Genomic DNA, 18,517 nt, shown 5'->3' on the forward strand with positions numbered 1-18,517 from the left:
GCCCAAGTGGCATCCAGCTCCTGGCTCTGGCCTGCACCATTGTTACCAAACGCCGGCCTCAGTTTCCCTCAGCCAAGAAAGGAAACCGAGTTTGGGAGAAAGGAAAGTGGTTGAATCTGGACAAACGAGGAGGGCAGCAGACTCTTGTCTGACAGACTGCCGTCCTACGCTTGGGCAGAGGGCAGGGGTCTTTATGCAAAGGGAATATAAAGGGAAGCTGAAGGAGGGAAGGGGAAGGGGTCTGCACGAGATGGGTGAGCTCCAGGCTGCTTTTCTCAGCTCCTTGGAATGGGAGAAACAGACCTGTCAAACAAGGGGGGAATTGCAAGAGATGGGGGAGACCAACTCCTTCATTCCTACCTGAGAGACTGGTCACCTGTAACTGTAAAACGCTTCTTTAGTTACACATTTCCTTCTTTTTTAATTTATGTATGCATACAAGAACTGGGGTACAGGCCAGAGGTGCGGGAGTGTGAGAGGATTCACCAGAGACAGAGTGGGGAGCAGACTTGCGGATGAATGAAATCCACAGCTGAGGGGGGCAGCAGGGAGACCGGGGAGGTCTGCTGTGCCCTGTGGGCTGCTCCTGGTGGTGGCGGGTGGAACTCATGCTGCAGGGGCTGCCAGGGCTGGAGAGCGCAGCCTGTAACCCCTCCCGCCCCCGGGGAGGCCCATGAAGATGACCTGAAATGGTCCCCCAGTTCTTATTGTGAAGCTGAGCACAACCTGAGCTGTATGAGAGATGGCGCTGCCATTGGAATCACGGACAGAACGAGCTCAGGGCAGTGTCCTTCTACCCCAGGGATGGTGCCGGAGAAGGGGGGGCTCCTGACCACCAGGTCCCTCCCTGCCTTGGTAGCGGCTGCCCGCCAGCCCCAGTGCCACCCCTGTCCAGGCTTCTCTGCCCCACAGCCCTCAGCAGAGGCCTCTCAAGGCCCCCACCTGGCCTGTGACCCTGAGACACCGATGGAGGGGGACCTCCAAGCAGAGCAGGGGCACATGCACCCTGCCAGGCCTCCCGGATCTCCAGCTGCTGCATCACCAGGACTTCCTGAACCCTCTTAGCACCCCCCCTGGCCGACACTCACCATCTCCCCCTTTTTTACTTTCTTGTCTACAAGCCCCTACCCTCGAGCAGGGTGGGGGAGCAGAAGCGAGGGCTGCCCACCTCAGTGCGCCAGCTCTGGCTCCCTGCCGGGGAGGCGAAAGGAGGCCAGAAGGGGACCCGCCCACCGCCCCATGGGAACCAAGGGAAGCGCAACAGAGTCAATGCAAACTTGAGAACCATTTCCACCTCACAGACACCAGCGCGACACGACACAGGGAGGCCCAGAATCGAGAAAAGCGCCTGCACGCGCTGCTTGTGATGCGGGCGTCACCTCCACCCTCCGCACACACACCCCCGGGAGCAGCATGTGCCCCGAAGACCCCGTGGCAAAAGGGCCCGAGTCACTTCTCCGGGAAGACACCCGCTCTCTAGCCACAGGCAGAGGGGTGACGTGCCCAACAGGAAATAAAAAAATCACCGCACCCACAAACCCCACCCCCGCGCGAGCTGCCAGCAACCCGCATCCCTGATGGGGAAGAGGCCTCACCTGGCGAAGCAGAGCAGAGGAGCCGCCAGGTGCAGCCCCAGCACTGCTACACAGACCCTGCCCACCCCACCCGGAGGACGAGGGCGGGAAAAGACCCTGAAGACACCCGAAGCGCCGGTAGGGGGCGCCAGATCCCGCCCGCTCGAAGCCCGGCCGACGCGGACCCTCCACCCCCTGGGCCCTCCTCCACCCCCTGGGCCCTCCTCCACCCCCTGGGCCCTCCTCCACCCCCTGGGCCCTCCTCCACCCCCTGGGCCCTCCTCCACCCCCTGGGCCCTCCTCCACCCCCTGGGCCCTCCTCCACCCCCTGGGCCCTCCTCCACCCCCTGGGCCCTCCTCCACCCCCTCTACCTTATTTCCAGTTGCTTCGCTCCCGTTGGCGCTCCTCAGCTCCTTGCTGTCTGCAGCAACCTTTATGTTCGCAGCCCCCAGCTCACGTGTGCCCCGTAAGCATTCCCGCCCCTTCCGACAGGTGCCCGCCCTCAGGCTGCCGACCACAGCCTGCACTCCCAAACGCCCCCTTTTTTCACTACCCCGGTCTGCACAAAGGTTTTCGGCGCACACCCCGAAAGGAAGCAGCCGTCGCTTGCCCCTCAGTCCACACAGCCCTTTGCTGTCTCTCCACAATCTCCACCTTTCTCCCGGCCGGTCACCCCCGCTCCGTGACCCACGCAGGTGAGCGGCGCCGCGGAGCGCAGTCACAACAGACACAGCAGAAACCCGCTCCTTCCAGCCAGGGCACCCCGGAAGGCTGAATGAGCAGCTCCTTTGCCCGCCCCCCCCCTCCCAAGACCGCTCAAGACTGCCCCCCCCACAGCTCCGCTCCCTCCAGGGGGAACCACTGCTCAGTCTCCGCGGACTCCGCCTTCCCAAGCAGGGGCGTCCGGCTCCTGAGCCTTCTCCCCGCTGCGGTCTCAGCGCAGCCGCCCCCACCCCCAGCTGTGCGCACTCCGAGGTCGGAGACCCTCAGCAATCTTGGGGGGACCCGCCCAGCCCCGGGGGTACTCACTGCCGCCCCGCCGCACCAGGTCTCATCACCGCTGCCAGGCGGCCCCGGCCTCAGGCCGGCCCTTGGCCCGTGGGCTCGGCCCACCAGGGAGAGCGCGCTCCCCGCGGGGCCGCTCCGGTCCCCTCCCCGCCGTGGGCTCCCCCACAGGCCCGGGCCCCACCCGCCCCCCGAGGTTCCTCGGGCCTCGCCCACAGGTGCCGCGAGGAGGTGCCGCGAGGGGGCTCCGCTGCTCCGGGAGCCCCGCGGCTGCGTCCCGCACGTCCAGGGCTCCTGGCCTTGACGCCCGCTTTTGGCGCGTCTGGGCGGCGTTTTGAGACTCTCCCGCCGGCTGCGGAGACCCTCCCGCAGGCCGCGTAAGGCCACCCCGACTCTCCTCTCCGGGGGCGCCCAGAGGATCCCCGCGCTCCCCATCCCAGGCACCACGGAGAAGGCGTCCCCCGCCCCAGCCCCCAGCCCCCAGCCCCTGGCGTGCTCGGGAGTCCCCGCCGTCCGTGGCCGGGCCTCGGCAGCGCCGGGCGAGCGGAGGGCGCGTCGGGGTCCTGGGCCGGTCCCCGCCGGCAGCTCCCTCCCTCCCCTCCAGGTCTCCTGCGGCAGCTCCCGGGCGGCGCCTCCAGGCTCGTCCGCCCCCCGCGGGCAGAGCTTCGAGGGACGCTCACCCCAGGCCTGCTCTGAGCGGGGCCCAAGTCCGTGGGCGGCCCCCGCCGTGCGCACCGTCCCGCCGCGGCGCCGGGTCGGGAGCCCGCAGAGCGGAGCGCGCCCCCCCGTTCCCCCCACTCCGCTCCCCCCCCAGGCCTTCGGGGACCGCATTCCCGTCGGCGTCGGGCCCTGCAGCCCGCACCTGTCGGTCTTGGCGGTGGCTGCAGGGGCTGGCTCGGGAGGGCTCGGGCCACACGGCAGAGGGTCCCGGGGCTCCGGGGGCTGGCGTGGGCCTTTCGCGTTCTCCCCGACAGCGCAGCCGGGCGCCCGGGGGCAGGGCGGGCAGGAGGCCCGGGGGATTGCGGGGGAGGCTCCCGGCCCCTGCGAACCCAGACTCTCCGCGCTCTCTGGGCGGGCGCAGGGCCGGGGGCCTGAGGGGCCGGCGAGGCGGGGCTGAGGTGGGGGAGCTGAAGGGCGGGCAGGCTCCCCCGCGCCCGGGGGATCTGGACTCTCCCGGGGCTCTCTCCGGCGTTCCCGCGGGGTCTGCTCCTCTCCCGGCCGCTCTCCCTCTCCCGGCTCTCTCACTGGTGGCCCGAGCCCGCCCGGCCGCTGAGACGCCGCCTTATATGCTCCGCCCCGGCCCCCAGGTGTGCGCCCTCGCCCGCCCCCGCGCCTCCCGGGCCCAGGGCCCAGGTGACCCCGCCGAGGCCCCGGCGCCCGAGCCGGAGGTGCTGCCTGGACGCCGCAGACCCCCGCTCTGGCCCTGAGCCCCACCACCATGCGCGCCCTGGATCTGCTCGGGGCCGCCCCGCAAAGGATCGCAGGTTCTTGTGTGTTTCGGGAGAGACACTGGAAAACTAACCGACCCTCGGTGCCTGCAAACGTGCGGGAGACTTTCCCAGCAGCTCAGGGGCTCCCCATGCCACGCCGCGGAGTGAACCTCACACGCAGCACTCCGCGTGTTCTCATCACAGTCCTCCACTTTGCATTTAACCAAAGTATTCCAGGGACCCAGCATATCGCCCCCCAAAATAAATCATCTCGGTTCCCACGTGGAATCCAATCCCCGGCTTATTTCAACCGTCTGCACCTGCTCCCACTGGGTGAGAGCATCTTCCATCTGATCGACTTTTCTCTTTGGCAGCTGTTCCTGACACTGCTCCTCGTTTTCACACCATGAAGGGCTTAGTGTGTGCCCCTGCCTCTCACTGGGGCGGGGTGGGGGGCTGGGGGAGGGCGCTTTTCTTTTCTTTTTTTTTTTTCAAGAGTTATTTATTGTGTATACAAGCCCTGGGGTGTAGACCAGAGGTGGGGGTGGGGTGGGGCTAGAGGACGCACCAGAGAGAGTGGCGATCAGAAGAGGCGGATCTACTGAAATACCCTGGTGAGGGGAGCAGCGGGTGAGACAGGACAGGTCTGCTGAGCCCTGTGCGATGCTCCTGGTTGGTGGGGGATCCATCTCTTGCTGCAGTGGCTGGCAAGAGCTTGATTGCGCTTTCTTTAACCCCTGCACCCCCAGGGAGGCCCTGTCTTTTCTGTCTGACCCTTTCTCTTTGGATTTCACGTCTGTGCAATCATTTATGTATGTATGTATGTATTTCCCTCATGGCTGCTGATTAGTTTGTTTCCCCAGACTTGGGGCTGACTTCCTAGGTGGTGTCCACCAAGGGGAAAATGAAATCACCATTCCTATGGCGGGTTATCAAATCACCAAGACAAAAATAGGGCGATAATTCAGCTTTCATTCCACTCTCCACCCCCCTACCCCCCCATACACACACAGGCCCTATGAACTTCGCTGACAATAACCACATTTTCCGTGCGGACTTTTGCGCGGGAGGCTCGCTCTGCCCGGAGTGCCCCCTGTGTCACCTCATTCACGTCATTGCCAAGTAATCGCTCCTCAGAGAGACCCCCCCAGGATCACTCTGTAATAGTACCCCCATAACCGCAATCTATTTTTCTGACCTTTCCTTCCTAATACCTGCTAGTCCCTGACATTTTCCCCTTGGGCCTGTCCGCTCTCCCCTTTCCTCTGAAGCTCAACAACCTCGCTTGCTTCTAGAATCCCTTCTTTTTTCTAGGAATTTTACTATTTTTTCCTCACCTCTTAAGTCAACAGAGGATATTTGCCTTAGTCATTCTCACTTGCTTTCCAACAAAGTGTTGGAGGGCAGGGTGAGGACACCCCATCACCCCCAAACCTGCCTGTTCTCAATAGGTTCTGCTGTCCAGTGCATTGAGACAAGACATCCGCTAGTGCGTGAGGCCTTTCGTGGAAAGGAAGTTTAATACAATTTGTGTGCAACGAAGAAAAGGGGATAAATGCGGTTTCCAAATCCAGCACCCAGGGTTCCCCGTCCCCCCCATGGGGAAAGGCCCACCCAGCCCAACAGGGTTGTCCCAAAGCAGGGCCACTGAAGCCCAAGAGCTGCCCCAAGTCAGAAAAGGGTCCAAGAGAGCCAGAACCCCCCACCCTGGGCACCAGGGCAGAGGTCACTCCGTCCATGACCCCCGGGGCCCCCTCCTGTGCTTCTGGGCTGGGCATCGTTTCCAAGCCCTGTGTTCACACTGGCAGGTGTGTGGGGTCTGCTCAGCTGTTGTCCATGGGGCCCACCCGCTGCTGCATTTCAGGCATTATGGAGTGTTCTCTCCTGGACCCCCTCACAGCACTCGGGCTCCTCTCCTGCGGCTCATTTGAATCTTCCTAGAATAAGGATGACCAAGTGTCTGCCCATGTCTACAGTGATGGGGTCTCTTCTCTGAAGTGACCACAGGGATCCTTTGCTCGCCATGTATCAGAGTCATTGGCTTCACTGCTCTTGTGTGTGAGTGTCTGTGTCAGTGCTGCAGATGAAGCCCTGGTTGGACACAGGGTGTGAGAACACTTTATCCCTTTCTGGGGGTTGCCCTTTGTGCGTGTGATTTTTTTAAAAAATTTATTTCTTTATGCATACCAGAACTGGGGGTGCAGACCAGAGGTGCAGGGAGGGGGTGGTGGTGAGAGGACTCACCAGAGAGTGAGTGGGGAGCAGAACAGGTGGATTACCTAAAATACACAGCTGAGGGGAGCAGCAGGGAAGCAAGAGAGGTCGACTGCACCAAGTGGGTTAGCTCCCTGGCCAGCAGGAGAAGCGAAGCACTGCAGTGGCTGGGGCGAGCTTCACAGTGCAGTCTTTAGCCCCTGCACCACCAGGGAGGCCTGCTTTTTAAGTTTGTGTGGATCTCACCTGTTTAGTTTCCCTTTGAACAAAGAGAGAAGGGAGGGGTGAAGCTAGACAATGTGCTCAATCAAGGGCGGCTGAGGGGGGGTGGTGTGCGGTGGAAAGTCTGCCCCCAGGTGCTTCTCAGCTGCAGGAGGCCAGGTTGTGGTCACCAAGATCTTGGCCTCTGTCTTATCAGCAAGGCCGGAGCTGAGCAGCTTCTGCGGTGTCTTGACCTGCACCGAGTCAGAAAAGGGTCCGAGAGAGCCAGAACCCCCACCCTGGGCCCGGGAGCAGAGGTCACTCCGTCCATGACCCCGGCGCCCCCTCCTGTGCTTCTAGGCTGGGCATCCTTGTTTCCAAGCCCCGGGTGTCCTTGGCCCCCAGCGGGGCGTTGTGGCCACACCTTCTGGCGCAGCCCTCCAGGAGCAATCTGGCCATGAGCTCAGGGTGGATTTGAAGACACCTCCTAAGGTTGGGCTCTGATCCCATGGGCTCTGACGAAGGGTGTTGGGGGGACTCTGACCTGGGGCAGGAAGCCAGAGCTGCAGCTCACAAGATGGCGGCCGAGCAGGCCGCTTGGGGTTCCCAGAACCCCTAGGCCACCGTCTGTGGTGGCCTGAGCTCGCCCACCTGCGTCTCTCATCCACGCTGACTGAATTTCAGACGTAGTGTCCAATGTATTCTTTCGTTTACCTTTATGATGGCTACTTTACTTAATAAAAATAGTGATTCTGCTTGCCAAGGGGACATGTTTTGTGTTTAAAGATGGATTCATTGATTACATGTATGTAATTATGATTACCAATTTAATTAAGTAAAGAACAGTTAACTCAATTATTTTGCAGTGTACAATAGGGTTCTCTTCCAAATCGGGTGTTTCCACTTTGTGTAGAATTTTGCATTCTTTTCCATTTGGTGTTAAGTGTCTCCATGATACCAAAGGGAGACCTCAGTTTCCCTCAGCCAATTAAAGGAAACAGAGTTTGAGGAAAAGAAAAGTGGTTGTTTTTGTCGACAAAGGAGGAGAAAGCAGACTCATGTCTGAAAGACCACCGTCCTGCTCTTTGGCAGAGGGCAGGGGTCCTTAGGCAAACGAAAAGAGGGGAAGATGCACAAGGGTCTGCTTATTCACACTTACCCACTATATGTTCAAAATGTGTGTGTGTGTATTTATATACACACAGCTCAGTATATACATATATATATATATATACACACACGTGTTCCAGTTATATATGATATCCAGCAACCTTTTATACTCTATACTTAAAATGGTTATTCATTTCCTTTCTTCAGAAACAAAAAATAGGGGCCTCCCTGGTGGCACAGGGGTTAAGACGCAACCTATGAAGCTGTTCACAGCCTCTGCAGCACAAGCTCGATTCCCCAGCTGGCCAGGGAGAAACCCACATGGTGCAGCAGACCTGTCCTGTCTCGCCTGCTGCTCCCCTCAGCAGTGTGTTTCAGTCAATCTGCCTTTTCTGTTCCCCACTCTGTCTCTGGTGAATCCTCTCACCCCTACACCTCTGGCCTGTACCCCAGCTCTTGTATGCATAAATAAAAAATTCCAAAAAAAAAAAAAAAAGAATAGGACAGAATAGAACGAAATTTCCAGATCAACTGGCCCACGTTGATCGTTATCCCCTGTGTCCTGCCAGACGGCACGTTGTCCTTTTCTGTCTCCTCCTAGAGCTCAGATGCTGATGATGGTAGCAGAGATTCTGCTATGGCAGCGAATGGTGAGGAGCAAGTTGTGGGGAGCAGGGAGCGGGGAGGGGCAGCTGAGATGTGTGTCCGAAACCTTGAAGAAAACCGCTGGAGGGACTGAAATGGCAAGCCGAGGCCAAGAAGAACCCTGGACTCTTGCTCTTCCCGCACAACATCAACCTGTCTACTCCTACCACCCGTCTGCAGGGACTGGGGAATTTGGGAATAGGGAGCTTTCCTTGTCAATGGAAAGAATCCTTCTGCTTTGGAAACAGGAATTCCGGAAGTGCTTGAGACACACCTGAGAATCCATGTGTCCAAAGGCTAGCCAGGCCTGGAGAGGGACTAATAGTTGGTGACAATCTCCAGGAGGATCCCAGGGAATGGGTCCATCCATCACCACAGATCCAGCCCAGGAAGACACTCTGTGTGTGTGTGTGTGTGTGTGTGTGTGTGTGTGTGAGAGAGAGAGAGAGAGAGAGAGAGAGAGGTGCCTCAGGTGAGAATCAGTTGTGATGGGTACGGTGGGATAACAGGTGGAGAAGTGATGTTGTGTATGTTGGAGAGACAAGCTGAGAAATGAGAAACCGCAGGAGTGTATGTGAGCTGGTGAGGAATAAAGTCATCAACGTGTGTGCACCTGTGATTGCACAGAATGAAGGGACTGATTGTGTGTGAGATCGTCTAGCAAGGGGAGGCCAAAACAAATTCTGTGTGTGTGTGTGTGTGTGTGTGTGTGATGTAGTTGAAACATGAAGTCATGATATGTTGGAGACCCCTAAGGAACAAAGTGCTGAGACAAAGAGACTATCAGGGTCATGGCTGGAAGACTGGGTGTGGCTAAAAGACTCATAACCCCGGGTGAGAAGACTGGCCCGTGGACAGATCAGGGGCAGACCCGTTGCCGGGACACGGGACCTGGACCCTATACCCCTTGGACCCTCTACCATCTGGACCCTCTAACCTCTGGACCCTCTACCCTCTGGACCCTCTACCCCTATCTATCATCTATCCACTTGACATTTATTAAGCAACTACTATATACCAGGTCACAGGAAAAACCCAAGACAAGCCACAGCAGACCTAGTCTGAATTTGAATCATTCATTTTGAGACCTTGCCACCCTCGTGTAAATAATAGGAATATTGCACATGCGTCATTTCCCTCTTTGGAAAAAAAAACCCAAAGGGGAGCCCCATAAGCACACAGAATCCAACACCAGGCAAAGCCAAATGAGCCACAAACTGACTGCACACAGACTCATTATCTCTTAATAAGCCAGTCGGGGCTTGAGCAACATCCTTGCAAAGCCGATTTGTTTGAAACAAACACGTCCTCTGGAAACACAACAATTCTGTTGGACCTAATTACGCAGAATCCACTTCAGGATCGGCCAGAGCTCAGAGCAGGCACACAGAAAAGACTCCCAGCCTCGATCCCAAAGCTCATCAAAGCCAACATTGACACAGGCAGAAAGGGTCACTTTAAAACTGGCCCCTCATAGGTTTTCTGCTGCACCTCCCCCTGCAGTGACCCTTAGGGCTAATGGCTTGCGCCACGGTCCCTAGGTCCGGCTGGGCAACCAGCGCGCAGGCGGAGAACAGCAAAACCCCCTGAAGATATACTTGCTGCACCTCCTCCTGCAGTGACCTCTAGGAATCCCTAGGTCCGGCTGGGCAACCAGCGCGCAGGAGGAGAACAGCAAAAAACCGCCTGAAGACATAGATAAGACGGAAGCCTGTTGAAAGATAACGACCACCAGAAGCCACTACAGGAATGCTGTCCGCTGGGAAACTTATCTCACCTTCTCTAGACCCACAAACTTTATTCTAATACAACTGTCTCTCTAAAATCTTTTCTCTTTCTCTGTTTAAAAGGTCATTGGTTTGCCGATTAAAAAAGAACATACAAAATCTAATAACTAGGCTGATTCAAATGAAACGTTACTAAACTCTGTGTATTAATAGAACTGCTAGCTTAATAATTTCTCTGTTGTATACTTAGCCTTGTTAGTATTAATCTAAATGATAAAAATATTACATTGTGAAAAGTAAAATTCACCTGTGTTAATTAATAGTAATAGTGAGTAGTTAAAACAAAAAGTAATCATATAAAACAAAAAGAAAAATTAATAGCCTAACTACTTAGGAATGCGCCTGGGTCCAGATGTAAATCACTGCCCTGTCAATGATAAGCTAAACCTATAAGCAAGCTGATTTCTTCACTGATGTTCGCCATTCCTATGCTTTTAGAAAACATATATATACTGGTCACCAACTCAAATAAAATTACACTCAGATTTTCACTCTTGAAGTGTGTCTGTTTGTCATTTCTTTAACCGAATCCCTGACCACCCTGCGCAGTCTCTCAACCCTGAGACGGCCTCATCGTCTACTGCTGTGCTGGTCCGCGGCAGGTGGCGCCTGAACGTGGGGCCCGAATTCAAATATTGCTGAGTTTTTCCACCCAAAGGAGAGGTGAGTAACGAAGAGATTGCGCTTGGGTAAGCTATCTCCCTTCTTGTGTGTGAGTGTGAATGTGATTCCCTTAAAAATACCCTCTTTTAAAAGTCAGGGATAGGATCCTCACTGAAGCGTCCGGAGCTTGCTGATAAAGGGTGATCAGTTTGAAATAGTGAGAAGTTTTTCTAAGAGTGAATGCTCGTGGTGCTGTGTGTGTGTGAGAGTGCATGAATACGGCTCCACGGCCTCGTAGCTACGGAGTCTGAGTGGGCTGCACCCGCGATTCCCGTGGAGGAAGTCATATGGCATAACGGTCATCTGCTCTTCGGAGTAGCCTGGTCCGGGACTTATACGGACAGACCTTAGCTAAGACGCCTCCGCAAGTTCCCGCGAGGGACACGGGCCGGACAGCACAGTTGAAAGAAATCTCTGCTTGAGTGAACGAAAGCACCACGAGACCATGGGTCAACAGCAGACCAAAAATAGAGATCTTTTTCTATCTATATTAAAAAATATGATTGAAACACGAGGTATTAAGGTAAATAAAAAAGCTCTACTGCAACTTTATGAATTCATATTACGGGTATGCCCGTGGTTTCCAGAAGAAGGCAGTCTGTCACTGGAAACTTGGAAGAAAGTAGAAAAAGAAGTGAGAGAGTTTTATGGCCTTCATGGACCGTCTCAGGTTCCAAAACAGGCTTTGTCTTTGTGGGTACAAATTAAAGATTTGCTGGTTGATGCCACTGAGGCAGAATTGTGGGAAGGCCAACAGGATGAAGTTCAGGATAATCCTAAAAACAATAATGATCTAAAGACGTCATTATTCGCTCAAGCCTCTGCTCCCGTATTGAAGGAATCCCTTTCCCAGTCAGAGGATGAGTTTAATGATCATGAATATACTGAAATGCTAGATAAATTGACTTTCAAAAATGATAAACCCTCCCGCCCACCCGCTAACCTTTTTCCAGTTGTTACCAAACCTAAAATTGCATTAGATAATAATACTAATCATATCAAGGCCCATCGAGGGCCGCTGGGTGGCATTCTAGGATCAGCAAGGGAGGCCAGTAAGATGGGAGATTTTTCATTTGCCTTTCCCGTGGCCGGACCTTCGACTTTGACTCGTGCTGATGACGATGGCCCTGCATGGGAGGCCATCCCTATAAAAACCCTAAAAAAATTACAGTTAGCTGTTCAGACAACAGGTCATAACTCCCCTTATACTTATCAAATTATTGACATGCTATCGGCCACCTGGATGACCCCTTATGATTGGCATAATCTTGCCAAGGCTGTACTTCCCTCGGGAATGTATGTATTATTTCGCATGGAATATGAGGACCAAGTACATGCCTTCTTTAAAAAATATGATGATGAGGTCAAGGCTGAGAAAATTTCCCTTTCTATGTTCATGGGAACAGACAAATATACTGAGGTACGCAGACAGACTGCCCTACCAAAAAATGTCTTAGTCAAAATTAATAAGTTGACTGGAAAAATCTTCCTTCACCTGAACATAAGCCTGCTAACCTTACTGATATACACCAATGCCAGGATGAAAGATACCAGGATTTTGTGGCCAGATTAAAAAATGCTCTGGATAAGGTTCTTCCATCTTCCAGAGTACAACATTTGTTGTTTAAACAACTTGCATGGAAAAATGCTAATTCCCTCTATAAAGAACTAATTAGACCTAAAAAAAAAAAAAAAAAAAAAAAAAAAAAATTCAAAAACTTATGGCTGTCTGTATCCCTAAATAACATCAAAGAGGACTCAGCTGACAGCCCCATATCAACAGAACAATTACCTAAACAGATAGGTCGTTTTTTTGCCTGGCTGGAGGCAAAATGAAAGATGCAAAACAAAAGGTAAAAGAGAAAATAGCCTGCAGTATTAGAAAAAGTGATCAGGATTCTTGAAATAGTTAAATTGTTTTTCAAAAGCCAAAAGTTAATTCTAGAGCCAATACTAACCTCTTTGCAGAGGCATCTGACTCCCAATTATAAAACCATTCCAAAATCCAGCCCAAATTTCCAGCTCGGTCTTGACTAAAATTGTTGAGATAAAAATAAAAACTCAAAAACAAATAAGAGATAATGTGACATGATCTTAAATGAAAAAAAAAAAAAAAAAAAAAAAAAAAAAAAAAAAAAAAAACTCCAATCTTTTCCTGTTAATTATTTGGGGAAGAGGCTAGGTTCCCCCTGGTGAAGTTTTGCCATTTGTTTCTTTAAAAATAAATAAATAAATAAATAAATAAGGCATTTATAAATAATAGTATTCAAAGTTCATTCACAATTGTTAAAGTGATAAAAAATGGTTAAATATGAGTGTATGAGACTATATGACTATAATATGACTAAAAGGTTTTTATTAAAATAGTATAAACCCACTGCAGTGGGCTGGTGGAGGCTGCCCTTGATCTCAACAAGCAGCTGCCTGGACTTTTTCTCCAGTGTTGGGATCACTGACAGGTCTCTACTACCTTCCTGCTGTGAAGGACTAAACTTTTCTATTATCCATCCACCTTAAATAACTATTTTGGTTCATTCTAAAAAAAAAAAAAAAAAAAAAAAAATTCCATTTCCCTGTGTTTCTCTGATTTTAAAGTCTAAATTGTCTTAGGCAAAAACTGCTGAGTTACTTTTGACCTGCTAACAAGCTATACAAAATGCTTATTGGTTAAATAAAAGCTTTTAATTTTACTTATTGGACCTGTAAAAAATTAAGTTTCTTGTTAAAACAAACTAACCTGGTAAAACATAAAGTAATAATACAGACATTTTTGAGCTAAATTCTAAACCTCAAATTTTACAGGCAGACTGTAAAAATTTATCTCTTCTCCTGTTTTCAAGATAACAGTGTTCTTTTATGTTTTAAAATATGACCGTTCCCAGTGAGATAATGTGTTAACAACCTAAAGCCAAAAAATCATTTCTTAAAAATGTAAACTCCAAAAATATTCTCTTATCAAAAATAATTAGTAAAAACTGCCATGACTGCTGTGGTCTCCAGCCCAAAGTCTTTGGTAATAATTAAAATTAAACACTTATTCTGTGTACAGATTTTAACTGTTAACTCATTAAAAACCTCAGTATCTTCATACATATTGGTAAAATAATTGTGTTTCAAAATATATGCACATGGCCAAAACTTTAAATGTATAAAAAAAAAAAAAAAAAAAAATCTCTGTATCTGTTTGTCTTTCTTTGTGTTTGTTTTGTTTTTTACCTCCGGAGGACTAGTTATAAACGGCGCCTATATAAGTTCTAATAAAAACAAATTTTGAGATCATAATCCAAATTTTTAATATATAAGAGCTAGTTCAAATTTTATGATATAATTCAAAGCATATATCCTTAAAGTTATAGTGTTAAATATTAATAATCTACTCTGTGTAAATGTATCTTTAAAGTTTTCTTTCCTTAACTAGAAATGTATATATATATATATATACTTATATATGTAATTTTTTTTGTCATATTAAAACCAAGCTATACTGTTTTTAAGTCAATTTTAAAAATCTGCAATGTTTTAAGTAGCATTTTGGGGTGGTGAACACACAAAGCACCTCCTTGTGTTCTGGAATACTGAAAGAAAACCAACATCATGATTTGTTGAAAGTTTTAGTGGTGTCTGAAAAAAAGAGGGAGAGCAATTGATAACTGATAGTAAGTAAAATAAAAAGAAAAGGGAAAGTAGTTTTGTCTTAAAATTAAAATATCTGGTTGTGCCAGAATGTGGAAGAATAAAGAAAAAGCTAAAATTGAGGGTATGTAGTAAGTTGTAGAAGGTTTGAGGGGAAGTGAATTTTATTTGCCTTGATTTATAAAACCTGCAAATAATGGGTTTGAAAAGAAACAATAATATGTGTTGGAAATTTGACTGTATTGCATTATTTAATCAATTTATTCACATAATAAAAAAGATTAATTAATACTAAAGCTTGCTTTCATGTGGCCACACAGGCCATTTCAGTAAAATTGTCAACACTGTAATACTAAACTAAGCCAGTATCTTCATAGAAATTTAATATTGTTGTTTCTGTTGTTTTTCTAATATTTATGGCAAAGCTTCCCGGAAATCTAAATTCAAGTACAAATTTGGTAGCCTGTCATTTGACTGATGCAAGGAAATTTTGTGGAACCTCAGTAGAGCTCCTGAGACACTCCACAAGTTTTCTCCCTTTCCTCTGGGAAAAGCCGTTAGATAAATTTGTTCGATTTGGTTTACCTAGTAAAGTAAAACTGGAAGGGAAGCATTGTCACTTGGGAAAATGGTAAAACTTTGGCATGTACAAAAATGTTAACATTGGTTTTCTAAAACAAAATCTTTCAATACCTAATATGTATGTAAATTGTCAATAATTATTGTTGCCTTGCAATATTATATACTTCAATGGTTTAATGTCTGCAGGACTTGTTTCTACACAAAAAAAAAAAAAAAAAAGGCCTCAATTGATTCAAAATGATAAACTTTTGAGAGTAAAAATTTTCTACAAAGAACTGTATAGACTGTTGAAAATACACCTGATTTTTACTGTTTTGTTTGACATAACATTGAAAATGTTTTTACGTTTTGCCTTGATTCAACAAAATTTTCTTGTTTTGACTGACCAGACTCTACAGCAATGTTATATATATATATTTTTTTTTTCTTTTTCTAGCAGAGCTAACCTTTTGTGTGGCTTTGAGTACAATTCTTCCAGGGAGTAACATAGAGCTAAACTAAAATGTGGAGAAACTACTGCTTTGTTCGTAGGGTTCCAGAGACCTCTGAAAATGATGAGGAAGCTTGCCTCCATTGGCAGGACTGAATAACCCGGTTCCCTGGACAGAAAGCTCTGTCATGAAGCCTGAACTCTTTCGTCTTTTCACTGCCTTTGATGATGTACACTTCAAACAACCTGGACAGGACACCGCTAAGATCCCAGTGCGTGCCTGCGTTGGATACCCCTTTGCTCTGCTCCTGGGAAATGCTTCATCCACACGTATCCAATCCCGTGGGAACTCTTATTCTGTCCAATGTTCCGGTTGTGTGGTTACTAATTGTATTACCCCCTCTCTTGCTCGTCTATATCCTGTGGTGGTCTTGCTCAAAAGACCCCCCTATGTTATGTTACCTGTTGATTTACATGATATGCCTTGGTATGATAATACTGCCATGCAAATCTTGGATGAGGTGCATGCTCTTCTTCGTCCTAAACGTTTTATTGTTGCTCTTATTCTTGGTATTGCTGCATTAATTTCCTTAGTTACCTCTTTAGCTGCTTCCTCTGTTGCTTTAATTCAGGAAGCTAAGACAGCTTCTTTTGTAAATGACCTTACCAAAAATGTGTCCATGGCGCTCTCTACACAGCGGGACATTGACTACAAGTTGAAAAGAAAGTTAAATGCTCTGGAAGAAATTGTTATTGCTATTGGCGATGAGGTTCAACTCCTCAAACAACAACTGTCTACTCGATGCCATGCTCAGTTTCGTTTCATTTGCGTTACGCCTCTGCATTATAACTCTTCCTTCCATTGAAATCTTACCAAACATCACCTATTGGGTATCTGGCGTAACAATGACCTTTCTCATGACCTCTCGTCTCTCCAATCTGAAATCTCTGCTGTCAGTAAATCTCATCTGGATACTTCAGTCTCTTCCTTTGCCCATTCTCTAGCTTCTACTCTCCAATCTTTGACTCCTACTCACTGGTATCATCTTGTTCTTTCCTTCATTGCTCTTTCCCTACTTGTCCTTCTCCTTTGTCTTTTAACTCCCCTCTGTGTCCGCTCACTTCACAGGTCGATCTACCGCCTTCAACGTGACATGTACGCCTACCAACTCCGTTTTAAAAAAAAAACAAAGGAGGACCTGCTGCACCTCCCCCTGCAGTGACCCTTAGGGCTAATGGCTTGCGCCACGGTCCCTAGGTCCGGCTGGGCAACCAGCGCGCAGGCGGAGAACAGCAAAACCCCCTGAAGATATACTTGCTGCACCTCCTCCTGCAGTGACCTCTAGGAATCCCTAGGTCCGGCTGGGCAACCAGCGCGCAGGAGGAGAACAGCAAAAAACCGCCTGAAGACATAGATAAGACGGAAGCCTGTTGAAAGATAACGACCACCAGAAGCCACTACAGGAATGCTGTCCGCTGGGAAACTTATCTCACCTTCTCTAGACCCACAAACTTTATTCTAATACAACTGTCTCTCTAAAATCTTTTCTCTTTCTCTGTTTAAAAGGTCATTGGTTTGCCGATTAAAAAAGAACATACAAAATCTAATAACTAGGCTGATTCAAATGAAACGTTACTAAACTCTGTGTATTAATAGAACTGCTAGCTTAATAATTTCTCTGTTGTATACTTAGCCTTGTTAGTATTAATCTAAATGATAAAAATATTACATTGTGAAAAGTAAAATTCACCTGTGTTAATTAATAGTAATAGTGAGTAGTTAAAACAAAAAGTAATCATATAAAACAAAAAGAAAAATTAATAGCCTAACTACTTAGGAATGCGCCTGGGTCCAGATGTAAATCACTGCCCTGTCAATGATAAGCTAAACCTATAAGCAAGCTGATTTCTTCACTGATGTTCGCCATTCCTATGCTTTTAGAAAACATATATATACTGGTCACCAACTCAAATAAAATTACACTCAGATTTTCACTCTTGAAGTGTGTCTGTTTGTCATTTCTTTAACCGAATCCCTGACCACCCTGCGCAGTCTCTCAACCCTGAGACGGCCTCATCGTCTACTGCTGTGCTGGTCCGCGGCAGTTTTCTCCAATGCCTTCTCATTCAACTACTTTATTAGCCTGAAAACCACAGCTTTGGAACCATCCTAATTTTGCTTCTTCCTGCCTGACTGGTGACTCTCCTGAAGTTCAAATAAGCCAAAATTTAAGAGTGTGTGGGTGGACGGTGGAGTGATGGGGAATGAAAGTTCAAGAAAAAATAGCCTGCCTGACATTTTCTCTCAGGACAGTCATTTGTTCTGCTATTAAAGCTCCCTCTCTCATCATTCTCAGTGAATGTCAGTTTGAATATTCAACTTTTCATCTGCCTTCATTTCCAGCTGATGCCTCTTCCTGCCTGCAGAGCAGGAATTTTGAAAGGTTAGAGGCAAACAGCCTCAAAATCACTGCCTCTAAGGGCTTGGAACCCAGGCTGCATCTTCTTCTTCATCATCTCTTTGGGCAATTGGTCCGTGTCCCCTGGCAGCTGAACCTCACTTGTGAGCACCCCAATGGGCACTTTCATTTTTTTTTCATTTTTTAGCAAACATGACATTTTGAACTTGAAACTGGGGTATTAATAAAGTCTGCGTGTGGAATGGAGATCTGAATGACCTGAAATTTACAGACTCAATCTGAACAGTGGTTGTGCCTGCAGCTATTTGCTGCTGTCAATCTTAGGGTGCCACACAGCATCTTATGAAGGGTGGGGGCTGAGAAAATCTAGATGGAACCCTATTTCAGGTCTGGCATAGAGCTTCAAGATATTTTTGCATTTTGTTTTGTTGGATGTGGCAGCCCAGAGTGGTAGAAATTCCACTTGGGGTTGAAATGGTTGAAATCCTGGCATGCTCATTAACTAGCTGTGTGACTTTGGGCCAGTTTCTTTAATCCATCCAGAGCTCAGTGAATTCATCTGTAAGCAGATTGGGGTGATGCCTGCCCCATGAGGGGACGTATGAGAAATCTAAAGCAGACCATGTGGGATGCCTAGCCAGCTCCTGACAACAGGCAGCCCATCAAGCCAAGTTTATTCCTCCCTCCCATCCTTGTCCTCTCCCTCAGAGTCTAGAGGGGTCAGAACAGGGTCCTCAGAAAAGCCAGTCACTGCTCATAAGAGTTCCTTTCCCAAAGTTTTGTCCCTGCATAGTTCAACAATCAAAGACTCCTTTGTTGCTT

At 49.1% G+C, this 18,517-nt stretch overlaps 1 protein-coding gene and 1 long non-coding RNA gene across 5 annotated transcripts in view; both read left to right on the forward strand.

The window, feature by feature from the left end:
• THSD4 (thrombospondin type 1 domain containing 4) overlaps positions 1-18,517 on the forward strand; it is a 594,279-nt gene that overhangs the window by 476,549 nt on the left and 99,213 nt on the right. The window lies entirely within an intron of this gene.
• On the forward strand, positions 9,677-17,371 carry LOC129144790 (uncharacterized). Its single transcript, XR_008549411.1, has 3 exons — positions 9,677-10,630; positions 15,377-15,605; positions 17,329-17,371. It is a non-coding gene; the product is annotated as an uncharacterized LOC129144790 (long non-coding RNA).

This window comes from Talpa occidentalis, unplaced genomic scaffold (genome assembly GCF_014898055.3).
Source record: "Talpa occidentalis isolate TD23 unplaced genomic scaffold, MPIMG_talOcc4v2.1 talOcc4.11, whole genome shotgun sequence".
Classification (NCBI taxonomy): Eukaryota; Metazoa; Chordata; class Mammalia; order Eulipotyphla; family Talpidae; genus Talpa; species Talpa occidentalis.